General features: G+C 37.1%; 1 long non-coding RNA gene across 1 annotated transcript; it reads left to right on the plus strand.

Annotated features, from left to right (window-relative positions):
• Positions 1-422: 422 nt before the first annotated feature.
• LOC149077052 (uncharacterized) lies at positions 423-2,862 on the plus strand. Its single transcript, XR_016194134.1, has 2 exons — positions 423-605; positions 2,660-2,862. It is a non-coding gene; the product is annotated as an uncharacterized LOC149077052 (long non-coding RNA).
• The last annotated feature ends 5,941 nt before the right edge of the window (positions 2,863-8,803 follow it).

Consider the following 8,803-nt stretch of genomic DNA (forward strand, 5'->3'; position numbering starts at 1 on the left):
AGTCTCGTTTTGGCATTTTAACCACTCAAAGTCATAACTGCCTGTTATTTTGCGCTGGCTAATTTTTTTTTAACCTTTCTCGCTGCAGTATTAAACATATCTGAACGCGCATGCGTGAAAGGAGAGAAAACTATCAAAAGATGTATGTTTTCATCTGCTATGTTTGGAAACTTATCGCTGGTCAGTAGGGGTCCAAAGCTGCATTAACGGCCGTATTCACCGTCCAGGTTCAGAACGCGATCCAGGTTCTAAACCGCGTTTCACCTCAAAATTGGTATTCACCACCCCTGAATCGAGATCCACGGACCAGCTTTTCGAGCCTGAAACTGAACCTCCGATATCGGCGATCCAGCAGGGTGGATCGAGTTTCAGCGCATGCGCAGTGAACATTATCGTCGCTGCAAACACAAACATCGACATCTAATGGCGGTCGCGCTGAATTGTTTTTACGATGACCCGAAATGAAATAGGGAATTTAGAAAAATTTATTAATTATAGGGTGATGAGTGACCGCGTTTAGGTATTAAATATATGTTAAGTAATTATCCCCGATCAATGAAAGCTCTCAACTACTTCTTGAAGCCATCAACAAGTGACGAAAGAAGGTGAGTAATGATACTTCTCTATGATTTCCTTCAAATCTGAACTTCATTCGCTAACAAAATGATCATTATCAAATAATAATAGAATTGTATGAGTAATATACTCATGTATTGATATTAATGACAAATTCGTCTTTATGGTACCTGAAACAGGGTCGTAGTGGGCAGGGCCGTCTAAAGAACACCATGGGCCCCCGGGCCAAGTGGCTTTTCTGAGGACCTACCAGGTAAATTACAGAAAATTTCAACCAAATCTCATTTTTGTGAGGCCCCTCTTCTCTCGAGGCCCCTGGGCCGTGCCCGGGTAGGTCCATCCGTTAAGGCAGCACTGGTAGTGGGCTCTTTCGATGCAGACTTTTTTCTTGAGTGGGGGCCCCTGAAAGTATTATTATGTAAAATAAAGTGTACATTTTTGTGAGGGCCCCCATTCTCTCGGCCCTCTGGAAGTGCTCCGGTTGCCCCAGCTTATTTACGGTCCTGACCTAGAGGTTAAAATGGCAGGGTATTGTGTCACGCTTTTGAAGTTTTTTCCTCTCTGAAAATAATGTAACATTGGTCTGAAAAGAAGTCATGAATATCTCTCTTGAATTGCAGGAATAGTCACTTGTATATAGTGTATACAAAAAAATTTTTTTTTGTATTACTTGTATACAAAAAAAAAAAATTTCCCTAACCAGGACCATCTTAAGAGCATGATGCCCCCCCCCCCCCCGAGACGAGAAATTTTTCTGTGGCCCTACCTGGTAAATTCTAGAAAATTTCAGCCAGATCTCATTTTTGTGGGGCCCCTTTTTCTCTTGAGGAGCCTTGTACATTAAGAACTCGCAAAATGTACTAGGCAAAAGCAATCATTACAGTAGTGCATTTTAATTCCTAAACAATGCAATATTCACCAACACTCTAAAATATAGATTTGTGTATGAAATGTTTCGTCTCTAACATGAAAATATTTATATTAATGCCAAGCAAAATATATTACCTTTTTTTAGCTTTTACCTCTTGGCAATAATATATTTATTTGATACTTTGCTGCTGTGTGTAAACATGACATTTTCCTTCTATATTCAGTCGATCTCGCTTATAATATTCCCATGTATAATATTTTCCTGCTTAGTACTCAAACTAATTTTTATTAAGATTTCCTGTTTAAAGCATTTTACCTGCTTACATTTTTCATGGTAATTTTTTGAAAAAAAAAAAAACCTTTATAAGCAGAATCGACAGTATTTGCACAAATGAAAACACGTGCACAACAAAAAATATTTTCTGTGATGCACTCTCATTATCCAAAATCATATAATTATCAGCTCATTTCATTCTATTTGTGCATCAGTATTTTGCATATAAATATCAGTTCATTCGTTTATTATTTACAGTTAAACCTCACTACAATGATACTTGATATAAAAATAAATCCCTCTACATCAATATTTTGAAAGTCTTGTTTGGAAATTCCTATAGTATAATGTTAAACTGCTGCCACTCAATTACAGATGTGAGATGAGAATATTAATATGAGAAATAACTTGAGAATAATTATTATTTTTGATAAGAATATTCCCCAGTAATTTATAAAAGTAGTCTTTCCAAAGAATGTTCTCTAGGATATTATGTATAATTATATTATAAATAACTGGAGAATATTCTTATTAAGAATAATAAGAATATTCTCAAGTTATTTACAATAGTAGTCCTTCGTTGTAATATTCTCAAGAATTTTACATCTCTAATCTTAATACAACAGCAGTCCTTCTACAATGATATTTTTAGTGTGTGATCATACCTTTCGTGCTCAAAACACTAATTCAAAAATTCATGAAATTACTTTTTGGAACCTTATTTATGTGCAGTTCATGCCAGCATTGGGCAATGATTGAGTGAAATTTATAATATTTAAGTAATCTATCATTACATAACTAGTACCACGTGATTGCTGATTACATGTGCTCTATTCGTATTATGCAGTATGATTTCACTGTATTTGAAACACATGAGTGTGATTTGCTTCATTCTTTAGGGAAATTTTTTTTATGAAAACTATGTTTTTAATTTTTCAGATGAAACAAGTATTTGGGAGCAAAAGTAGGGTAAAAACACATCTATGATAAAATGTGGCCACTGAAGACAAGCTGACTCAATCACAGAAGAAAATCTCAATATTTATTTACAATGTTTGTGTGTGTGTTATACGTACCATTATTTTTTTTAGCAATCTCAAATACTTCCATATAAATATGAATAAATTATTTTTGATAATTGATTTGTCGTTATTTCTTAAGTGAGGAAAATGTTAGCTTTTTTTTACGTAGTTTGAATTTGTGCCTTAATTATGTTCAAGTTACAGTGTAAATTTTGAAAGTAACGAATTACTAGATTGTGATTATCATGTAAATACAGTATATATTTTTAAAAAATCCAGATTTAACTACCAATCCTGCTAGTAAAAAGAGGGATGGAAAATGATTTTGTTGATGAATAGTGACGTTGAATCTATCAATATATGTCAAGTTTTTTTAATTTTTAGTCTTGGCTATTAGTTTACCCTTTAGTTAAACATGATTCAAAGGCAATGCATTTTACACATTAAAAAAAAAAAAATTGTCCATACACTAATGCTTGTATTGACTGTCAGATTTGAAACTTCGTTTACAGATTTTTTTATTTTTACGAATCTTAAAGCTAATCAAAAACTAGTACACATGTTAGAACAGTTTTTTTGTTGAAAAGGAAACTGTTGGGTTTAGCATTTTATACATTGAGAGAGGGGGGGGGGGGCACATCTTGTGTGTAGGAAGGATTGCGTGCAACTATCATACAAGTTTCAACAAATATAATTACAAAAAATCAGTCTCAGATATTAACTTATTTGGCTAATAGGAAATATAGCATCACAAGAATTACTATTAGCATTAGTGCTAATTACTATTAGCATAAAAAAATTTTTTGGAAATCAAATTCACTGAATTTTGTACTTTTTCATTTTAATATGTGTATCTAAAAATGTGATTTCAGGTACAAAACAATCATAATTTAAAAAATATTCAGATAAAAATTATTTTTTGAAAAATATCCAAATTTATTAGTATTTTTTAAAATATAAATTTTACACAATTGCGACCGTCCTTTTTCCCTTCATTTCATTCACGATTAATAAAATTTGTATGTGCTGATACATTTTTTTTTTCTTCAAAGCAATGAAAAGCGCATAAGCTGAATGTATGTGCGATATATAATTTATCTAATCTGAGAATATTAGCAATTCCGTAGCGAAATGAAAAACCATCATTATAGATATAGCGGAAGTAGGAAAGAAAACCGTAGCTGGAATGAAATGGAATTTCCATTAAAAAGGGGATGATAAAACCATATTTTGCTTATCGAAAAAAAATTGTTGAAAAACGTAAACACAAGAATCCAACCGTTGAGTTTTCTACTTCATTAGAAGATCAAAAACCCTTCATCCAATCAGCGTCGGATCTACTTTCGCCAAGCTAATATACGCCAAATACTCGCCAACTGAACCGAGTTTCACTTGATACGCATTCGAGACTCACTGGTGAATGCCAAATTCGTTCTAAAACTGAAACGGGTTTCAACTGATCCGCGTTTCAGGACCGTGAGTGGTGAATACGGCCGTAAGAGTACCTTTCAAGCCGGCTTTGGTAGGGGTCAAAGCTTAGAGGAGAAATAAATAACATATTTCTTCTCGATGGGTCAAAGATCCGCCTTGAAAGCAGCTTAATGCAGCTTCGGTAAGGGTGATTAAGGATTAACGAGTCCTATTCGATTTTGTCATGGCGACTCGCTGGCACGTGGGGCCATTTCAAATGAAAGCAGGCAGAAAGAGAAATTCAAGCTGGTGGGCCATTTTGGAAAAAGCTCATCTCAGAGCCGCCCTTAGGGGCGTGCGACAGGTGCCGTCGCACGGACTCTGCGCTTTAAGGGCGACCCACACTCACGCAATGGAAATGAAAAAAATATTTATCAGTGTTAATTTGTTTTACTTAGAACCGCACTGGGGGGCAACACCTTCTAGAGCAAGCTGCTGCTTTAGAAGGTATTGACTGGGGGCCCGCTTAAGTGCTCTAAAACTATGCCACGTCACTAAAGGGATCTCTAAATGTGCCGCTTAGTTCATTTTTACAAAATTAGGTTTGAGGAGGGCAGGGGCCCCATCAGATGACCCCTAGGGTCATATTTTGTCCGTGGGCTAAGGGCCTTTATGCGATTTACCATATATGGCTTAGAAGGTGGGTGTCGCAATGAATTTATTAAAGATAAATTTTGAGTTCATAGCCTTCAAATAGCATTGAAATTAACATAAATTGATTATAATAACACATAAAGGTACTTTATTCCAAAATTTAAATTTAAAAAAAAAATTTTTTTGCATAAAAAAATTTGTGATCGTGGGAGGGCACTAGCCCCCCTATCCCCCCCCCCTCGTGTACGTCTCTGATCCCAACAATATGCGTTAGGATTCAGAGGGGCAGAGAGCTGATGACGAAGAGGTAGAACTCCTTAATACACGTCGAGTATATGAAGTCGTCTTAGGGAGAGGGGGTCAGAGTTTTGCTGACAAAGGGGGGGGGGGGAGTCAATGACTAAAAATTTGCTGACGTAATACTTGAACGTCCCCCCTGGCCGTTTAGAGGGGTTTCACTGTAATTTCCTTAGAGGAGAAACAAGGAATATATTTATTTATATATATTTCTTCTCAATAGTAATTTTATAAATTGAGCATTTCCGCTAATACTATACTTTTTTTCCGAATTACCATTACTTCTCGAATAATTCCTTTCATTTATTCAAAATTTTTATGAATTCTGAATTTTTTTTTTTTTTTTTTTGTAAATTCTGAATTTCCACCAGTTCTGGAATTGTTTCTAAATTAATAAATTCTTCACTTTCATCATTTTTGGAATTCTGAATTTTTATCAATTTCTGGAATTATATATATTTGTTTCATTTATTCTGAATTTTCACTTGTACGGGAATTCATCTCTCTATCAATTATTTTTCTTCTTTTCAATTCACCCATTCTGAATTTTCAGTGTTTTTCAAAGAATTTCTTTCATCGGGTCCTAATTTTGATTGGTTTTTAAACTACTAGTAGTTCAAAAACTTCTTTCATCTATTTAAAATTTTCTTCAGTTCAAAATTTTCAGTAATTTTTCTTGGTGAATTCCAGAACCAGAACCAGAATAGAAATTTTTCGGGAATTAACTAGCCCTTATGCGGGCCATCTATTCCCATAAGGGCTGGGGGCCCGCAGCGTCCCCCTGGTGAAGAGAAAGACAAGGGAGTGATGTATGTGTAATAGTGAAATGTATGTATGTGATGAGAAAAGGGTGAATTTACATTTAATTGTGTCTATATTTCTTTGTGCGAATATTTGGACGGCACTGCGAGTGCCGTCTTGGCCTATCCATTAGCCTATCCGAGCCTCAAATGCGGAGGAGCGAGGAGTCTCATGATAATGGGATCATCGAGAAGAAATAAAGTATTTCTCCTCTGTATTTCTCCTCAAACAATGGGATCTAGTTCAGAATTCCGACATTATGCTGGTAGGCAGAGGCATTTCTTATGGGTCCACTGAGCTATATGTAAACTTTACTCATACTCAGAAAAATCTATTTGCCGGAGATGTGATGTTCCCATGATGCCCATGAGATTCCCATGATGCTTTTAAGACGGCTCTAAGCACTTCTGTATATTTTGTAACAAAATGTATGAATTTTTAAATGTCAGATTCCCCCCCCCCCCTCCACCCATGGAATACATACATGAAATCGGGGATAAGAGCCTCGAAATTATTAAGACGACTCTGGCCCCGATACTCGTTCCGGGCCCTACGCATGGTAAGGACGGCCCTGAAGGATTACGACTCTTGCAACACTAGAAGATGCCCCAGGGCCGCCCTTGTCAGTCGTTGGGGTACACTGTGAAAAACAATTATGGGGCTGGAGGACGTCTTAACAGTTTCGGGAGAGGGAATTGGACATAAAAAATTCATACATTTTATTAGAGAATACACAGGAAGCTTGAAAAATATTCATACAAAAAAAATATAAACATACAATTTAAATATTACAATTACAAAAATTTGAAACTTAAAATTTAAGTTTCAAAATTTAATTTTAAGTAAGATTGAGTCAGGGGCGTAGCCAGAAATTTCATTCGGCGGGGGGGGGGGGGGGACCAAAGTGACAGAACAATGGATTTGGCCTTTTTTTCCCCTTTTTTCGGTCATTTTCTCACATTTCGGGGGGGGGGGGCAGACCCCCAAGTCGTCGCCCCCCCCCCCCCCCCGCTACGCCCTTGGATTGAGTCATGGAAATCTCAATCTTTCGCTTCAATTCAAGAACTGAACAGTTTCTTTTATTTTGAATCAATTTTTATTCAATCACATTTTGTCACGGTATTTTATCATGTGCGAAAGCTGTTTTTAATGGTTTTCTTCTTAAATTTACAAAAAAATTAAGTATTCGAGATATGTAACACTTTATACTAGCATATAGGATAGCTTATATAATCAGGAACATGAGTAAAAAATTTGAAATAAAGCAGTGGTTAAATAGTATTTTTAATTACATTTCTATTAAATCATAGTCTTTACATTAAAAGTTATCAACTCTCCTTAAATTATTTCTTTCATTAATTCTTGAAATAATTTGCTTCATTAATTTTGGAAGTATTTCTTTCATCTCTATACTGAATTTTCATAGTGCTGATATGTGTTTTTTGAATCTTTTATATTTTAATTTTTAATTCATGAAACCTTATTTCCGTGAGTTTACATCCTAATTTTTATTAGTTTAAAGTTTTCTTCTGTCTGAATTTTTATCAACTCAAAATTTTTATAATTTTGGTGTTAATTTACATTCAAATTGTATCCACAAAAAATATATATAAACATGTATATGTTTATGAGCCAAACTGAAGAGCCAAAAAAACTGGTACAGGCATGCGAATGCAAATAAAGAGATATGGAACCAATCAGAGTACGGCGCTGCGGTCGGCAACGCCTATATAACACAAGTGTCTGGCATAATTGTTAGATCGGTTACTGCTGCTACAATGGCAGGTTATCGAGATTTAAGTGAGTTTGAACGTGGTGTTATAGTCGGCGCACGAGAGATGGGACATAGCATCTCCGAGGTAGCGATGAAATTTGGATTTTCACGTACGACCATTTCACGAGTGTACCGTGAATACCGGGAATCCGGTAAAAAATTAAATCTACGGCATCACTGCGGCCGGAAAAAGATCATGCAAAAACGGGACCAACGACGACTGACGAGAATCATTAAACGTGACGGACGTACAACACTTCCGCAAATTGCTGCAGATTTCATTGCTGGGCCATCAACAGGTGTCAGCGTGCGAACCATTCAACGAAACATCATCGATATGGGCTTTCGGAGCCGAAGGCCCGCTCGTGTACCCTTGATGACTGCACGACACAAAGCTTTACGCCTCGCCTGGGCCCGACAACGCCGACATTGGACTGTTGAGGACTGGAAACACGTTGCCTGGTATGACGAGTCTCGGTTCCAATTGCTTCGAGCTGATGGACGTGTAGTACGGGTATGGAGAAAACCTCATGAATCCATGGACCCTACATGTCAACAGGGGACTGTTCAAGCTGGTGGAGGCTCTGTGATGGTATGGGGCGTGTGCAGTTGGCGTGATATGGGACCCCTGATACGTCTAGATACGACTCGGACAGGTGACAGGTACGTAAGCATCCTGTCTGATCACCTGCACCCATTCATTTCCATTGTGCATTCCGACGGACTTGGACAATTTCAGCAGGACAATGCGACATCCCACATGTCCAGAATTGCTACAAAGTGTCTCCAGGAACACTCTTCTGACTTTAGACACTTCCGCTGGCCACCTAAATCCCCAGACATGAACATTATTGCACATATCTGGGATGCCTTGCACCGTGCTGTTCAGAAGAGATCTCCACCCCCTCTTACTCCTACGGATTTATGGACAGCCCTGCAGGATTCATGGTGTCAGTTACCTCCAGCACTACTTCAGACATTAGTCGAGTCCATGCCACGTCGTGTTGCGGAACTTCTGCGTGCTCGCGGGGGCCCTACACGATATTAGGCAGGTGAACCAGTTTTTTTTGCTCTTCAGTGTATATATAAAACTACGTTTCTGGTTAGTCGCCAGAAAAAGTTTTA

Source organism: Pholcus phalangioides, unplaced genomic scaffold (genome assembly GCF_987345545.1).
Source record: "Pholcus phalangioides strain wild (caught in Gottingen) unplaced genomic scaffold, Ppha-v1.0 ptg000015l_1, whole genome shotgun sequence".
NCBI lineage: Eukaryota > Metazoa > Arthropoda > Arachnida > Araneae > Pholcidae > Pholcus > Pholcus phalangioides.